At 41.7% G+C, this 19,113-nt stretch overlaps 1 protein-coding gene across 2 annotated transcripts in view; it reads right to left on the bottom strand.

The window, feature by feature from the left end:
- Positions 1 to 19,113, bottom strand: part of DOCK1 (dedicator of cytokinesis 1) — a 582,086-nt gene that overhangs the window by 291,210 nt on the left and 271,763 nt on the right. The gene's annotated exons all lie outside the window — the stretch shown is intronic.

Below are 19,113 nucleotides of genomic sequence, written 5' to 3'. Positions count from 1 at the left end.
AGTTTCAAAATGCATAAATGAGGTTACCCAGGAATAAATGCCAGAAGTGAGACCTGAATTTAAATTTTCCAGAATGCCAAGTCCAGGATTCTTAGTAACACTACCCCGAAGAACACTAAAATCATAGTAGAAATTAGAGCTAAGTGATAATACAAATATATGCATGTATGCATACATATGTATATGTATGTACACACACAAATATGTACATATACACACAAATACATATATATATATATCACTTTTTATATACAAACGCTATGTGTAGGCACTTTAGGGTTTGCAAAGGGATATATATATTTATATACATACATATATAAATATTTAAATATACACAAAGACATATATAAACATACAGACACGTATAATCATTTGGTTGTACGACAATTATATGAGCTAGGGGCTATTATTATTTCCATTTTACAGATGAGGAAACTGAGGTAGGCAGGAATTAAGTGACTTGTCCAAGGTACATGTTTGAGGCAGAATTCAAACTTGAGTCTTCCTAGCCTATACTCTTTATTCTCCGTGCTACTCAATTACATCACAAATTAAAAAGGACAAAGACACAGGCATAAGGCAGTGTCATATAGGAAATATTTTCCCCCCAAGTATCAATAGGTCTTATTTCTCAATGATCTTCATCTAGGGAAGCAACAGAAATCTCTATGTCTCTGAGAGTATGCTTTCATAGCAGATTAGTGCTAATTAATTTAAAAGATCGTAATCTGTTTTGTTTTAAAAATCATTGTTCCAGGAGCAAATGTTTAAGCTGTATATTTGGGGAGAGGGATATGGTGATAAGGGAGAAAGAAGAGTTAATATTCAAATGAAAGATAGTACTGTAGGAGAAGGGGATCTAATCAATCAAGCCTGAAATATTGCGAATTTTATTGACTAAAATTATTTGAAATAGACCAGTGCTTGAAGTCATGATGTTTAGATTTTGTGGATAGCCAGCAAGAGTCCATGGGGATCAGCTAATCCCAACTCCTTCTTCTGCAGGTGAGGAAAGCCAGCTTTGCATAGGAGGGAGTCTGTAGCTAGCAAGCTATTATCTCTCAGACCCTCACTCTAGGGGTCTTACCTCCCAGATTCAAGGATAACATTGTCATTCTACTGATACCATGGTGGTCAAACTTCTTCAAACAGCTTGGTGGATCCTTAGACCACAGATGCCCAGGCTATGCCTGGAAGCTTTTTCTCACAGCAGCTTTGGGAATTAGATGCTATGATCATCCCCATTTTACAGATGAGGAAGCCTTCACTGGAGAAACTAACAATTAAGCAATAAATTCTCATTGCACTCCAATGAATTTTTCAATAAATGGGAAAGCCATCCTCCCTTGATATTATGGAAATTGAGAAAACCCTAATCTCCTGCTGTCTCATCTGCAAAATGGGGGTAATAGTAGCACCTAATTCCTTGGGTTGTTATGAGGTAAAATGAAATGATATTTGTAAAGTGCTTTGCAAACCTTAACATGCTACATCAACTTCAGGTATTTTTATTATTGTTGGAATTATTGCTATCGTCTTTATTGTTTCAACCTATTGTCTCCAAGTTTATGTGAATTAGCTATAACTGATCTATATAACTCTCTGTGCCACATTAAAATATTATCTACTAAACTTCATCCAGGAATTTAATCTCTCCGAGGCCAAGCAAGGTGGCACAGTCCAACGGAGAAAGCAGGCCCCTTAGAGCCCTCAGGACCCCCATGTTCTGAACCCATCTCTTACTCACCAGAACTGGGAGATTTTATACCACTCCATTAACCTCTGCAGAGTTTCAAATCCCTCATCAGGAGAGTGCTTTGGACATTGTTCAGTACCATGTAAAACTCAGCTGTTCATGGAAAAATTTTATTGATCTTTGAGGAGACACAGCCCTAGTCAGTTTCAGCATTCACTCAGTCAAGTTAAACTTCAAGGAACATTTATACCACTGACGAGAAGATTCATATGGAGAATTGGATTAGGCTAAAAAGTCTATTTTATGACATATCAGTCACTTTTCTTATCTGCAATATGACTTTCTTTTCAAAACTAATACATATGTGATGGTATCCTATAATTGATAAATCCCATGACATCCCTAGGAATCAGGAAATTACATATTCTAGGAACTGAAAGGGACCTTACTAGCCACTACTCCAGCCCACACCTGAAAAGTTAGGCCCACTATCATATACCTAGCAAAGTGTCAGATGACACTAGCTTGGAAACCCTGCCACGAGGAAGGGCTTTTTGGTGCCCCAAATGGACCTTTCCACTTCAGGACAGTTCTAATGGTTAATAAAGATTTCCAGGTATCAAGTACACCTTTGCCCCTTAGAAACTTGCATTTCTGCCCTCCAAGGTCAAAAAGATGAAGTCTAATTTCCCTCCTTGATGCAACAGCCCATCCATTACTTGAGGATAGCAATCACATCTCCTTAACTTCTCATTACATCCTTTATTTCTTCATTTGGCAATACTCTAATCTCAGAAGAATTAAAATGAAGCAATGGAAAGATGAATGATGGGCATAAGTAGTTTATAATGTTAGCAATGATTAAGGTCAAAAGAAACCATCAAGGACATGTAAGACCACCAAAACATGTTGGGTCAGTCCTCTTTGGAAAAGTTATACCAAAACATGGAAAAGAAACCCACAGGATGAGAAGGCCCAGAGAAACCACTGAAATGGATAAAATCATGACTGCACAAAAGACCCAGGGAAGTAAGACTGCCTGATTTTCAAACTAATTCAGTTTGAGGTAGAAACTCTAAATTCAAAACTGTTGCAAAACATCCTGCAGAGGCAGGGTGATTATAGACAAGTGTACATATCACTTACATGTGACCCAGCAGGGAAGATCCTAAACTCAAATCCAAGGAGTGGGACAGACCATCACCTCTGACCATGCAATCATTACAGGGTATTATTGTTGGTTTTGTTTCTTTTTTTTTAACTCACTAGCCAGGCTCTACCCCCTCCCTACAATATCAGTGTTACTGCACCCCCTTTGATAAGATTCCAGAAGTAAGGCTGTTGTCATCAGCTAGAGCTTTGAAAAAAATCAATTCAACAACCATTATTAAGGGCCTACTATGTGCAAAGTTCTCTCTTAAACACTGAGGCTGCAAAAAAAAAAAAAGTCAGCTTACAATCTCAAGAAATCTTTATTTCACAGTGGGATACCATACATTGAAAGAAAAGAATATAAAGAGTGATGAGGGTTAAAGGGACTAATTATTGGGCTAAGTGCTTAATGAACATTCTAGGGAGCAGTTGAGTTGAGCCTTGGATAAGGAGCTAAGGATAAGAAGAAGGGAAGTGAGGGGACAGAGGCATGGGGAAAGCCAGAGAAAAGCTGCAGATATAGAAATGGAATATCCTTTACAGAGGATGGCAAGCAGAGTGTGCAAGGGGGAACTGAGGCACAGTAAGTGTGCAAAGACAAGGTGGAGTCTTGGTAAAGGTAAAGGGTTTACCATGCCAAAAGTCACAGTGATATTTTATCTGAGAAATAAAAGGGAGTTACAGAAGGTTTAGCAGGAGAGTGATAGGGTCAAACTTAACGCATTCTAATGATCAGTTTGGAAGTTTTATGGAGGATGTTGTGGTAAAAGAGAAGAGTGAGGCAAGAAGACCAATGAAAAGGCTACCCAAGGACTCTAGGGTAGAGGTAATTAAGACTTGAATTAGGGTGACAGGGAGAGAATGAGGCAGTGAAGAGATGGCACATTAGAAGAATCCATCAGACTTGGCCAAAGATTAGATCTGGATAGCAAGTCTAGGACCCAAGGTGTCAAATATGTATGGGTGACTGGGAGATGCTTGAAAGAAATGGGAGAGCAGAGGCACGTATGGAGAAAGATGACTTCTCCTTTGGAGATGAACAATTGGAAAAGCCTATGGGGCCTCCACTGAGGGAAATAAGAATTGTCTTTGTGGCACTCAGTACCTCATATAAGACATGTACATAGTAGGAGCTTAACAAAAGTGTGTTGAGTAGAATTAAATAGGAAACCCCAGTGAGGTCTTCTCAAACTGTACAGGAAGGGGCAGCACATTGACTGATCCAATGGGTCATGGTGAGGTTGCCAGGCCATTGAGCCAGTGATGTGTTAGCTGCTTGGGGTTTTTAGAGATGGCCAAACTAAGCACACCTTGGCCACCCTCCCGTGACACCTACTTTTCTAGGGTAGCCATCAAAGTAGGATAGCTCTGCATCTGCCCAGCATCCTTTCTGTCCAAACAGATGTGAGTATTTTATAAATGCCTTTCATGAATTTTAAACAATGACTTACCATTTCTTGAACACCCACACCATTAGCAAAAACAGAGAGTATCTAGAAACAATCACTGGGAAGGGCATTTGGGTATGGGATTAAAGATTCTTTTTGTTCTACTTACAACCTTGCGATTTGGGGATTTTTATGATAGCTGGTAATCGTTCCCTGCCTGGAATGCCTGAAATGCTTTTGGAATAGAGAGCAGCTTCTAAGTCATCCATCCTGCACCTGTAATAAGCATCTAGACCAGATCCCCATAACTACATGGCAGAGTGGCTCGTACAAGTATTCTCATACCCATCTTGCAGATAAAAATCTGAGGCTGGGAGAAGGGAAGCAATTGGCACTTACTACAGATTCAAATCTAGATTCTTGTCACTTTTCCTTCTTCCCGTCTCAGTTTCTTTATCTGAAGGATGGGCAGAAAAATACCCAAACTTTCTGTCTCAAAGTCCTGCCTGTGTTGTTTGGTCTGTGGGTTGTTTTCTTCTGCTTTCCATCGTAAGCAGGGTTTCCCAGGTTTATTTCCCAGCACAGCATGAGGAGAAAATTTCCCAGGATTTGACTAGATTTCCTTCAAAGGCCTGAGTTCCACTGACCTTGTCTTTTCCCTCAGATAAGAGTAAAATTTTGTTTGTCTGCCCCCAGTCCAGGGGAAGGACGGGTCTGTTCTGGCACTCCCATTACAGGCTTCCATCACAATGCCCCCCAATGAGGAGCCACAGAGAGAGACTGATGAGGCTTGGGATCAGCCCACTGCCAGAATGCTGATCAGGAAGCAGGTCACATGGGCAGATGAAGCAGGTTAATACTTGCGTTAGAACCTCCTGCTCCTCTATCTGCCCCATACCACGCCTGTGTCTGCTTCCTCTCCCCTCCATTCCTTCAGTCTTCTCTCCTTCCTCATGTAACTGGGCCTTATTTCTAAATATCTATAATATTTTAGTGGAGAAGTTTGAAAATCCTTTTTTCTGATTTTAGAAGCCCTTTGAATTAAGAATTTCCTGTTTCTTTATTTAATCCAATTTAGTTCATTATTATTAAGGCCTAACTATATGGCAGACACTGTACTAGATGCTCAGAATAAAAAACAAAAAGGAATTTGAGGTGAAGCTTCCATTCTCTTTTAGCTGGAAAACACTCCAACCCATACACACTCACCCACACTCACCCACCATAATCCTGGAGAAACTCCAAACCTCTCAATAACATAATTGTCACACCAGAGTGTGACCCTCAATTGACTTCTCCTGTAAATAAAAAATGGTTTCTCACCCCTGCTATGCAGCAAAAACCAATATCAAACTTTTAACCATAATTCTCACTTCAACTTAGCATCCTATTTTTAATCTTAAAAATGCTCTGTGGACGATTTCTCTTACCATCAACTATACTGATTCAATTGAACAAGCATTTATTAAATGCCTACTATATGCCAGCTGCAAGAAATAATCTCCAAGTTAGCTCTGCGTCAGGACTTTGTGCCTGATGCCCATTTTTCACAGTACATTTTTAATATGTACCCTGTCATCTGGGCCACCTTGGGACTACCTCTCTTCACCCCCTCTGTAACATATATTATAAGGAGGACAAACTATTTTAATTTTGAATTAAGCAGATCACCCATAGTATAGCAAACCTCCTGCTGTATGCGTGAATAATCCACTGACATCTAATTTCTTTTAATGGCTCAGGCTGTCTACACTGCTTGTGTGACTTAGGCTATTTTTCTGTCTTCCATTATATGAGCTGGCCTCTGATTTGTGCCCCTATGCTAGTCACACAACTTTCAAATCTCTAGGGTTTTCTTGGCTCAGAGTCTGAGAATAAACATGGCACTTAGGTACAGGTGCATCTTACCCAGCCCTGCCCTCCTTGCTCCCTTTTCCCAGTGGCAAGTATTATTCCCAGTCATGATTTTAGACCTAGCTTAAGTCTTACATTGGCCATGAAGTTTTCCCAGCCACCCAGCCCAAGTGAGCTTTCTTAACTCTGAATTTGAATATCATTAAATGCCAAAGGATTGGCAAAGATACAGCCACACATTAAGATGTGGAGTATAAATTTACTTTATTATATGTTTGGTCTGCAAAATGCATCTGTAATTCCTTTAGGCATAGGAAATAAACCTGCTTAACAATAGAGTCACATACTCTAGGCACTCAAAGAAAAAAATCCTTGTTAGTTAACAGCCTGGCAAACTACTTAGCTTTGGGGGAGTGAGTCCCCTGTGTGAAAACACCTGGCTAGCCTATGTCAGTCTCTGCTTCTTGATCCCTAGGTGACCTTAGCCTCTCCATGCTGCAGGTTTTCTTCAGGTATAAAATGAAGAAATTAGTCCACATGGCCTTTAAGGTTCCTCCTAACTCTGAATTCCTGGATAAGTTGGAGGCCAAAGGCCCAAGTGAGGTAAGACCCTGTACTGGCACTGCCAGACCCCGCTGAAACTTCACACACAAAGAAGCAGAAAATAGCTGGATTCTCTTACAAGGTGATTGGACCCTCTCCCTTTTAGTGAGGAATAGCTATTGTCCAGCCTTGATTGGGCTGATAGGGATGACTTAGATGGAACTACACCCCAAACCCTGCCACAGACATCCAGATATTGAGGTCAAAAAGAAAGAATATAAAGGATCAGGAATGCTCCAAATCAAAGCATTTTCAAATTTAAAAAAAAAAATGCTGCTTATTCCCCCTAAATTTTCCAGAACTAATATTAAGGAAAGGGAAGCCTGATATCTGCAGTGGAAAAGTCCAGGTTCTATGCATAAGATGCACACACATCCACACATGCTACAAGCTGGGATAATCCAATATGGCAGGAACAGATATTATCACTGATGGGAGATTCAGAAAATAGGCTCTGATGGAACAAAATGTGACAGCCCTTTGGATATCACCGATGAAACAAATACCAAGATCCCACACGATGAAAAGCGAACTTACTTAGCTTTTCGGAATGCCCACTCTTGAGTGCCTCATTGGTTCCAACATGCCCTTCACCAATGTGGATCCAGAGGGAAAACAAAACACATCATAACCTGGGAATCCTGACCCATCTGGGGATGGACTCCTAGGGACTTCTTGAAGCTGGTCTTCATGCAGATGTATGAGAGCATCCATAATCAAGCCTGAGCATGAAGTACTTCCAACCTGGCAGGATTTGCCCAGGATTCCACTCAATGGACCTACCGTTCAAGAGCCATAGCCACACCACATGGGGTAGGCAGAGGGTATAGCAGAGGGTACCCAACACACAAGACATCCTCCTAACATGCCATCCTCATCGCCCCTTCCTTCCCTCCCCATCCCAGGGATACTGTTCTACAAATACGTCTTACTCTGGTACTTCTCTTACCAAACTTGCTCCTCCAGTCTTCAGGGAGATTCTGCAGCAAGCAAACTTTTACCACATTTCCTAACATTTCCATTGCTCCATTTAGGGAATAACCACTTATCGCCATTTCCTCCTGTTATGCTAATCCCAGCATGATTGGCCTAGGAGTCAAGACAAAGAATCTAGAAAGGAAACTGAGTCAGGATTTGCATCTCTGGCAGGATGAAGGAAAAGGAGAGGGGGCTTTGAGGTCACAAGGCATCTGGCTCCTCAGAAGATGCATCAGCTTTATGAAGGTTCTGGGAAACATTTTCTACACATCCTACCGTCCAATTATAAATAGAAATCATTTACAAAATGTGTGTCTTTCAGCCTTTCCTTTTGGCTTACCCACCTCTGCAGTGAATCAAGGACTTTCCAGAGTCAGCCTTTGGGCCAGGCTGAGTGGAGAAGGCATTTGGGATGCTTCCTAGCCCATATCTCAATGCCACTTCAATGAAAAATACTGAGTGAGCTCCAGTGCCAGTGGTAATGTATAGGTGACTGCATGGCCTTGCCAGAAAGACAGATGAGAACTGGGAGTCAAGAAAATTCCATGTGGAGTAAATGGTTACCTCAAAGCAGAAATCCTACTGTACCTACTCAGTTATGGCCGGGCTGTAGCCCTCCTGGTGGAGGAACCAAGGAACAAGGAAGAACACTGCCATCCAGGCTGGGGACTTGGAATACATGGCCAAACATGTTGCTGCTGATCCTTTGACATGGCTCAGGATAGAAAACTGTTCAGCAGAGCTGAGGCAGCCTTCAAGGTGGGTCTTGCTCTTCTCCACCATGGCTACATCCTTGCAACAGTCCCTTTATTTCTTGTGCTTCAGATGTCTCATGTTTAAAATGAAAGGGTTGGATTGCATCACCCCAAAGTGGAGGCTAGAAGAGACAGCTTAGCCTAGTGAACAGCATGCTGGGTGCGGAGTCAGGAAGATGGGAGCTCAACTCTGCCTCAGAAGCAAGGAGGCAGTGGATGAATCCCTTAGGTTTATTACACTGCCTCAGTTTTCCCTGTTGGCAAATGGGGGTATGATTCAGTGGCCTCTATGGTTCCTTATCCTACAATTCTGTGATCGTAGCTATAAAGCTGAAAGGCACCTTGACTTCACTTTATGGATGAGAAATGTGAGGTCCAGAGACCTTCAGTCCATGCTCAAAGTATTAGTTTTACTAACATGAATATTAATGTTAGTGCCAGAACTTGAACTCAGATCCTTTGACTCCCATCCAATACTCTCTCCATTGAGCCAAGCAGCCCTTATGACATTTAACAGTTTGGCAGTGGCACAGTCCACTTGTCTGTCAGTCTCTGTCTCTCTGTCTCTCTCTCCTTCTTTGATATACAGGTGAATTGCTGAGAGGAGGAGGACAGACAATAGATGATGTAAAACCCCATCCCCGAGCCTTTTTTTTGTTTGTTTGTTTGTTTTGGGGTTTTTTTTTTTAGAAGGATATACTCTGTCGAGGTCTAAGTTTTCTCATCTATAAAATGAGGGAAGTGGAACAGGCTTTTGAGATCTCTTCTGAAAATGAAATTTAGAGTCTTTGGTAACAGAAATCACTAGTTGATGAAAGACCAGATCAAACAGCTCTCTCAATTGGTAGAATGATACAGTAAACAAATGCAGATGAAAGTGATTATTTTCTAGTCAGATTCCTACTTAACATAGCACAGTCCTAGTATTTACTAATAAGAGGCTGACCTCATTACAACACAGACTCACATATGTATCCTCAAAGGTACAGTAAAAAGAAATCTTCCCCTGCCTCCCTATCTCCTCCAGGATCATATATGGACTCTTCTGCTGGGCCCCGAAAGCCTTTTATAGACAGACCCTTTCTAGGTTTCAGTCTCTTACACTTGAGTCCTCTTCAAAAACTCCCTAATTCAGTCTCCCAGGACATCAGCTCTTCCTGGAATAAGATGCTCACACCTGCCCCCATGCCTGGAATTCTCCCTCTTCCCACCCGCACTTCCCAGGTTTCTTGGCTGCCTGTGGAGACTCAGCTCAAATGGCACCTTCTTCCATCTTCCTCAATGCCAGTGCCTTCCCCTCTCGGGTCACCTTCCACATATATCGTGGGTACCTAGTTATTTGTCTCCACCATTGGAACATGAGTTCCATGAGGGTGAGGGCTGTGCTGGCTTCAGTATCACCAGGGTATAGCATAGGGGCCTGGAACAAAAGCTTACATACTTTTTCCACAATCTCTGTTTTCCTAATTCAAAGCTAATGTGGCTTCCATGAGACCAAGCTGCCACTCCTCTTTTGGAATTACCATTAGTTTAAGGAACAAGGGAATGTCTGGGAATCTACCTGTTTAGATGGTCAGAACTGGCTGTTTTCTAAGCTGATAGGAAGGCAAAGATGCATTTGCTCTGTCAATCAATCAGCCAAGCTCCTACTAAGTGCCAGAGAAAAAATTCTCTGCTGTTAAGTTTACATTCCAATTGGAGAAAAAACCCCCACAGATATTGATGCACATATCGATCCAGATACAGATGTAGACAGAGGAAGTCTACACATGAGGCAGATTTGAGAGGGAGGCAGGACCAAGTAAGATACTAAATGGGAAATCCATGGTATACCTAACAAGTTTACAGTACCATAGGTAAGGCACCTATTATTTTACTGTTATTAGCAGAACTGCAGGGAATTTCAGGCACCTATTTCACTGACAAGAGAATCATATGGTAGCTAAAGAAAAAAGTAAATCCAAGGAATCAACCAAGTGATGTGGGTAGGATGATCTGGAAATCTGGATTGAACATGTCCTAGTGTATCACGCAACCCAATTCAGTTTTACAAACATCTCCTCTGTTGGCTTTAAACAGGGAGACAGAACTCATTAATTTGGTACCCACAACTACAGAACTCATGGTAATTGGGACACAGTTTACCTTCACCTGGGGGTGGAGGGGATAGGATAGCATTAGTAGAGAAGGGATGGGGCTGCTGATAATTTAACAACAGATATTCTCAGATCCGTTATAACCACTTGGATATAATTGCAATTAATCATTTGGATTTTTATGCATTCCTTAGAATAGGTCTAGTAGGACCATAGTAAGAATAATCAGAAAACAGCATTTACTTTTAGAATTCATATTTAAAATTCAAATTTTTACCTAATTCAGCTTGACCTTTTAATTATTGTGAACCAGTGCCTTTTGCTCTGACTCCTTGTCAGAGCAACTAAAATGAATAACTACCTAGAACATGACCCAGTGGGAAGCCCCTCATTTACTGACTCAGCTTCTCCCCACCCCCAATGCATCAGTTCTTTATTCAAGAAAGGATCACCCATTGGATTTACTCTGCTGTCTTACCCCTTTGGGGCCATAAAAATGCTAATCCCTGACCTCCATGAAAGAGAACAAATATCTCAAAAAATACCTATTCATTGTATGAGTAGATTAAACTGAATAATGAACCTAGCAACTACTGGACTAGGTGTGTGGTCTGTGACCAGAGAGAGAGGACAACTCCGTTTTTGAACAATCAGTGGGTGCCAATGAAGCTGATTTCAGAATTAACTCTTCCTGAACCTAGAGGAAGTCTCCGAATGAGGCTTCTTTATTTTATCCCATCATTGGTATAACTACAACAACAACAGTTTTTACCATTTCCTTGAGTCAAACTGCCAAACCTTCTGACTCTCCTACAGCTGTGAAATAGAATGCTGGCCAAATTCTTCTCCAATGAGAGTCAGCATCTCTGACTTCAAGGTGTCCTAACCATGGATCAGTCACCAGGAAAGCTGATAAAATCCCACAGCCCTTGCTGGGTTATCCAGATTGCTGACCAGGCACGGGTGAGATCTTCTGGGCTCAATGCATAGTGAGACATTTCTTGGCAACACCCTCTGTTCAAACATTCCAAATTGGATTTTGTTCCATCAATCTTACGTGGCATCATATTATAGGGCCAAATTCCAAGCTTATGAAACAGACCAGAAGTAGCAAAATGTGGCTCCTTCCTGTGCTGATCTAGGCTCAAGTCTTGTTCAAAGAATTAATGGAGACATGTTCCATTGAATCATTAGAGTCATAAAATTCTGAAACTCATTGTTCATCAATACCTGATGGATCCCTGTGATTAGTGTCAGTGATCTCTCCACTACTGTCGATACCAAACCATCCAGGCCTCTTCCCCTGGGCTAACCTTGGCCATGCCCTTCCAGGAATCTTCCATGGAAGCTCCATTCCAAGGATTGGAGATCTTCACAGGTCTTCTTCTAACATCCTACTATAGCACTGAGACTTTGGATCTGCTCTCCTTCCTTCTTACTACATTTCTGTTTATTCAAAATTTCGTTGAAATAATAAAATCTGGCCCTTTGGGGACTGCTCTTGCTGACAGTCTAATAACTTCAGTGTTTTCCACAAACAAATATTTGTGTTTTTCCACAGGCCTGTGAGTTCACTGTTCTTCAGTTTGAGCTAGCACATCAACAGTATGATAATTCATCTTTAATTTGAAATTACTAGATACCTAACCACAAAGAGCAATGGAGTTTCATTTATGAATTCATTTTAAAAAACCATCTTCAGTTCAACAGAATGATACTGTGTGGCAGGGGCTGGATGTGAAGTTGGAAGACTTGGGTTCAGAATCTTCTATTCAACATTCAGGAGTCATTCTTATAGGTCAATCAGCATTCTGTGCACCCATGAACCCTATGGGCTATGATACCATCTGTGCTTTCTCTCTCTCTCTTTCTCTTTCTCTTTCTCTCTCTCTCTCTCTCTCTCTCTCTCTCTCTCTCTCTCTCTCTCTCTCTCTCTCTCTCTCTCTCTCTCTCTCTTTCTCTCTCTCAATGATGGATCCACTTCTTTTCTGGCCATAAATTTACTAGGGAATAGCATTTACTTCTCTTCTGCCCCTTTTTCTTCATTGTGTATAATGTGCTTTAGCCACCTTTTACCCATCATGTGTTTCTCAAAGTTTGATTCTTTAGCGATTATAGTATTCATAATTTGTAGCTATAAAACATGATCGGGAGGATATTTTTAACAATTCGTAAAAATCACAATCAAGACTACTTGTTCACTTCTCCCTCTTTAATTCTGGGTCCAGCTCATTGTCCATCTGTACTCCTTGCTCAAGGTCTCTGCAGTGATCGATTCATGTAAGTCTGCCCAGCTGACAGGTTACATCTCCACAATACTCAGTCACTGAGGAGTTTGGCAGTTCTCTGAGGCTGGATACAATCAGCTGAAGGGTGGTGACATATCTAGGGAAGCCCTCTCACATGTGAACTTACAAGTTGACATAGCTTAGATCGCTGAATAAAGATCTCTCAGATTAGATCTATGAATAGATCCTGTATCATCCTAACCTACACAAGGAAGAAACCAAATGAGAAGAGACTCTTCCAGCAGAATTTCACTCTCCCAAGTCAATTTTTTAAATAGCATTATATGATGAGCTCTTACATTTTGATACAATTCAGTCAACAGTTACTTTAAAAGTTCAAAATAATGTATAAAATCACTTGTAAAAGCCTATCTATTCCACTTCCCTATATTCATCAAGTAACCTGGACCGAATATGTGTCTAGAGTAGATCATTCTCATCAAGATATGATAGGGATGAGAAAGCATACAGGGTCACAGCTTCTGGTCTCTTCTTGATCAGCTCTTTGGGGGTTCAGTTAACGTTACCTAATATTTTGCTATATTTTGGTATCCCCTCTTTCAAATAGCTTGAAAATCCACTGTTCACTGTTATGTTACAGCCCACATGGATTTCTTTGTATTGGTCCAGCTGCTTCCCAGGGTTCTTGGTTTCTATGGTGCCATTTCTCCATTTTCAGACACCCTCTTAGGGACCGAGGTAGAGCCCAGAGGCATCAGCCACAGATTGTGTTTGACTGGCATGGCCTTTGAAAATACTGAGTCATCTTTGAATGGAACTGGAAGAATCCTGGTTCTCAAGGACAATGCTGGTAAATTCCATATTAAGGCAAGGCATACCCAGTTAGGAAATCTTCAGCATCAGGATTTGGGATGAACTTTGTACCTGTCATCCAAGGACTAGCCAAGCTGAGTTGGGGAGAGGTCGTCACCAGGTGTGCTCATGGTTGTGCCAACTCATAAAGAATCAACATTGTAGAGTGACTTCAGGTGAAGTCCAAAATATTGGAATCACAAAATCTGGTGAAGCCCCAAAGTATGAGAAACTCTGCTCCTATTTATCTGGCTCTTTAAAGAAGCCCGAAGTACCCTCCCTCTGTTACTTCAATTGATCGCCTATCAGATGATAAACCAAACTAGGCAAAATCAATGTTCTAGTTATTTTCAAAATATACCAAAGAGACAAGGCCTAGAAGGTTTCTTACACCAACAACCTCATAATTGTAAACAACAGGAAAGAACGCCTGTGGCCATCAGATGTATGGAATGAGTACTGGGAAGGGGATTGAGTTTTGGCCTAAAACATGTTTATGTGGACTATTTCCAAGGCTGGGTAATGAACTTGCAAGAACAGCAATTTATTCTTGTGAAATTCTATAAAGAACAAATTACCCAAGTCCCATTGTTATTTGTAAAACCAGGACAATATAAAAGTTGGAAAAAAATAGACCTCTTTTTCAGTATCTTCAAAGAGATTTGAAATCAAAGGCATTATTTGATTTTTGCTAATAAGGAAAAAAGTAGATGTTTACAGAATCTCAGACATGGAGGGAAGGTCTCAGGCCACAGAATTCAAATTGTACTAGAAAAACAAACCTTTGACCCTACGACCAGAGAGGTATCAATCGGTCTTTGCTTGAAGCCCTCTCCTGAATGGAAGACATAAGCTGAGAAGGCAGAACATTTCACACAGAGACAGAACTAAGAAACCTTGCCTTCCTCAAGCCTAATGTGGCCACTGTGCACATTCCACACACTGCTCTGACTTTAGGCTTATGGGGCCAAATTCTGGCTCTTTCCACGGCTCGTGAGGGAGTGATGCCCCACTGAATTCCCAGAGTCAAATTCTAGAGTCACCCTGCCCTCCTCCAGGTCCAACAGCCTCCAGCCCTTCAGCAGATCTTCATGGCCAGCAAATATTTATTAGGTAATCAGTGAAGAAGCATGTGCTGAGCACTGCCCTATGTGTCAGGTGAGGTGCTACAAGGCAGCAGGGCCACACTGACAAAATCAAACACTTCCTTCCTTCATGGAACTTATAAAATATAGTAGGAGAAAGAGCAGCTACAAGTATGTGTACGTGTAGGCTTGTGTAAGTATGCATTATACACATACATGCTTACATACGTATGTATGTAGGTAATATTTCACAGGAGAGCTACGTCAGTCAGCAAAGGCCTCATGAAGAATGTGATGCTGCTGGGGTCAAGGGTTCCAGGGAGCGCAGGGAAAGAGGAAGTGCCACGAAGAGAGCCTGTACAGGGACAATAGGAATAGGTATGATGGGCAGTGGGATGGCCAATTTGGTTGGACTGTAGAGGGCAAAATGGGGAATAAAATGGAATAACCAAGATGTCTAGTCAGGAGCCAGACTGTGAAGGGTTTTATATGTCAAACATAGTGGTCTCTCACAACTTTAAAGTAAATAATCTCTACAACTGTAGCAACATGCCCCTAAGCAAACCAGGAATCCTCCTCCTCCTCCTCCTCCTCCTCCTCCTCCTCCTCCTCCTCATCATCATCATCATCATGAACCACGAGCATTCTTAGAGTGCTTTAAGATTTATAGTGTTGTACAGGTGGTACCTCATTGGATTCTCATAACAAGACTGGGGAGAATTGCTGTTATCCTCATTTAACAGACAGGGAACTAGAGCAGAGAAGGTTTAAGTGCATTGCCCTCTGTCTCATACCTAGCTGGCAAGTGTCTGAAGGTAAGATTAGAACTCAGATATCCCTGTTGAGATGACAGATTTTGGACGCAGGCTCCAATTGAGAGAATGTCTCATCTAATGAGGTCTTTGGCAGTGAGTGGTGTTCTCTGTAATAGCCCACTGGCATAACTAGTGCCAGCCCTTTGCTGAGGGAAGTCAGGAACAGGTATCTCTAAGGGTCAGACTTGAAGGACACAGCATAGCATAGAGTCTTCCAGCGGTTCTCTTCCTCACACTGGTCCTCTGTGATAGTGACTTCCATTAGGGAAAAGGCCTAGGATCATGAGTATTTTGCTGTTGTTTTCTATTCTGTCTTCCTTTGCCAACCTGCACCCTAGTGAGTACGAGGCCCTCCACCATGACAGTTGGCCTCCTCTGGATGCTGGTCAGCTCATCAATTCTCTAATATCCCCAAGTTACAGCACTAAGTTGTAATTTCTCCTGCTACAAATAATTGTCATGTCTAACGTTGCTTTATTAGTGAGAGAAGATTGCTGATTCAGAATACCTTCCAAAACCAATGGCCGGCTGCGGGTCCTTGCTAGCAATTTTCATGATGAATCGCATGATAGGACAAATTTATTCAGACACACATTTTTCAGTCATGGCAGAGAAAACGCTGAAAAATCACCAGTAAATTGCTTTTTGTGAAAATGTTCTCTCAGATTTCCCCCAGTATGAATACCTTCTTCAGGATAAGGGTACCCCAAAAGAAGGGAGGAGGTGGAGAAGGGTGACCATGGAGCTCTGGTCCATCCAGGAAGGGTCAGAGACCACCATCAGGCCTTTTTCAAGTGCCTGCTATCCACAGAGCCTGCCCTGAAGGAGGCAAGAGCCCTGGTAAGAGATGTTCCATCCTATGCCCCCAAGAGAACCCACAAAACTTCTTGCTTTACCATCACCTGCCTCACACAGGAAGCCATTTAGCCCAACCCCATCATCATGCATGGATGGGTAAACCAGGAAGAGTTTTTCAAAATGGTGTAGAATGACAGACTCTAGATCATAGGATAACAGATTGAACACTGGAAAGACCCTTATATGCCACCTAGCCCAAATGACTCATTTTATGGATGAGACAAAAAAGAAGAAAGACTGAGTGACATGCCCAAGGTCACCCAGGCAGTAAGTGGTAAAGTCTGGATTTGAACCCAGGTCCTGTGACACCTAAAAAAGTGTGTGCTCTTCTAATATACCAATATGTGCTTTTCTAATGTACCAAACTAACTCCCTCCCCCCACCCCCCAAAAAAAGGGAGGCTGGAAGAGACTTTGGTTCAAATCATAGCTGGAATTGTATGACTGGACAAGTCATTTAATCTCTCTGGTTCTCAGTTTCTTCATCTGTAACATGGTACCAACACACTCAAACAAGCATTACCTACCTCATAGAGTAGCTGTGCAGATGGCAAAACTTTAAGTTTATTATAAACCCCGAAGGTCCATAACTCTAAGTAGTTCTTAATATCATACTATTACTAATTAGCTCATCTCCCTCTCTCCCTCTGTACGTGCACTCAGTCATTCTGGATTGACTTGGCTAATGCCCCTTTCTTTATCTTCAAATGGCTGATCCCTTTGGGTAGCAGGTTTTATCACTCAAGTTCTAACTTGTGTTTTTGTATCTGGCACAACAAATGTGCTGAAAACAGTTCAAGTTGTCTGGAGGGCTGTTACAACGTACCAGTGCCACACTGTACATTTCCATCACTTTTTGCTCCCTTCAACTGACTCATATCCTCAGAGTCTAAAATGAAAGACCATGGCAAAGGCTGACCTCCAAGGGTCCCTCCTATCCCTATTTTTTAAAAGCCTAAGAGTCTTCAGACATTGTTAATTTTCATGATCTTCCAAACTGTTCACTGATTAAGTTGTTCATGTCACAACTTATAAAATGCTTAATTTATCTTAGTCGTAAAATAAAATGTTTGTTTGTTTGTCTTGGTTGTTGCTTTTTAAATATCAGGCAAATATCCAAAGTGCTGGAAATTTTACTTGGCCTTCTGCTCATGATCTTAGACCACCAAAGGAAAAAAAAAAGCCTTTTCTGAATACCCTATCCTTCATCTGTGAAGACACAGCTGTGGGCATGTCCCCCTCCCCTTTAGGCTGGGAGCTCCCTGAGGTAGGGGTTGGCTGGCTTTGACCTCTTCATTGAAGCACACTGCCTGGGACATAGAAAGAACTTAAGAAACGCATGTTAACTGACCACTGTGGTCTGTGATCCTGGTGGGTTTTTGGTTTGGGTTATGTCGTGCTTCTCAGGAGAAGGGGTGCTTTCTCCCCATGCAGCTTGGGGAAGATTTTTTGGTTGTTTTTTTTTCCCCCACTCAAGACTTATTTCCTCACTTACAAAAAGAGAGAAGTGGAGTAATGATCTAGGCCTTTCCCAATCCAAATTCTATGGCCCTATGATCATTCCACATAATCAATTAAATACCTTGGTGGAAAGAGCTAGATTAGGAATAGTGAGTTGAGTTCGAATCCTAGATAGAACCTGTCCAAATTTCCCTTTATTCTGCCTCAGTTTCCTCATGGAAAATGGGGATTCAACTCAATTGTGAAAGAGCTTACTAAGTGCCGATGCTTCTCAAGACACTGCTTCTAGGCATTAGAGACAAATCTCCACTATGGGGTCCTTGTGCTATGGAACTCTGAACCTTAAACTTCAGCAATAATGGGGGTCAGCAAGGGTGCTGCTAGCTACAACTAAGCGTTGTTATTGATGGTAATCACTGCACACTCACTTGTGGGCTTTGGCGGATGGAAATATTCACTGATGAAATACCTACTATGTAAGAGCTACTAGGCTAAGCACTTTACAAATATTATATCATTCAATCCTCACAACATTTGTCCCTGGGAGGCAGGTGTTATTATTATCCTCATTTCATAATTAAAGATACTGAGGCAGAGGGAGGTTAAGTGACTTGTCCAGGGTCATCACCTATCTACCAAGTGCTCACGCAGGATGTGAACTTGGGTCTTACTGACTCAAGGCTCAGAGCTCTATCCATGTATCACCCTGTCACTTTGAGACTAGATAGTTCTTTGGCTTTGCATTAAATGCCATATTTAAAGCTTCAGCTTGCCACCTTGGCCTCAGTAATCCAACAGACCAACCAACCAAGCTGTCTAACTCCAATACCAAGAATGAAGAGTTCTGCCTTCGAACTCTTCCAGGGATTTTGTCCACAAAAGCAGGAGGAAGTAGGATCTTTGCTGACAATTGCAACACTTAACTACATCTTGCTTTGAGTTAAACACTCAAGGAAGGTTTTCCATGTGCTCACAACATCTGTGAAGCTGCCTAATAAAAATCGGGCATTTTTACCCGGCGGGTATTCCCTGAGAGGAATCAGCAGCCACCTGCAGCCTTTCAGGCATATTCCATCATCTCCCGGGATGAATTTGCATGATTAACACAAAGCCTTCAGATTTGGGGGGAAGGGAGGGATTTAAGTACAGAAACTACCACAATTGTTTTCATTTTATAGCGTTATGGGTGAAAATACAAAAATTTATTCTTTCAAGAAAAAAAATCCTGAAACCACCAAAGTGTTGTTTCTGAAGGCTACACCGCCCTCCAGA

This window comes from Notamacropus eugenii, chromosome 1, assembly GCF_028372415.1.
Source record: "Notamacropus eugenii isolate mMacEug1 chromosome 1, mMacEug1.pri_v2, whole genome shotgun sequence".
Lineage (NCBI taxonomy): Eukaryota > Metazoa > Chordata > Mammalia > Diprotodontia > Macropodidae > Notamacropus > Notamacropus eugenii.
Note: the sequence above shows the minus strand (reverse complement) of the source record. Positions and strands in the feature narration are given on the sequence as shown.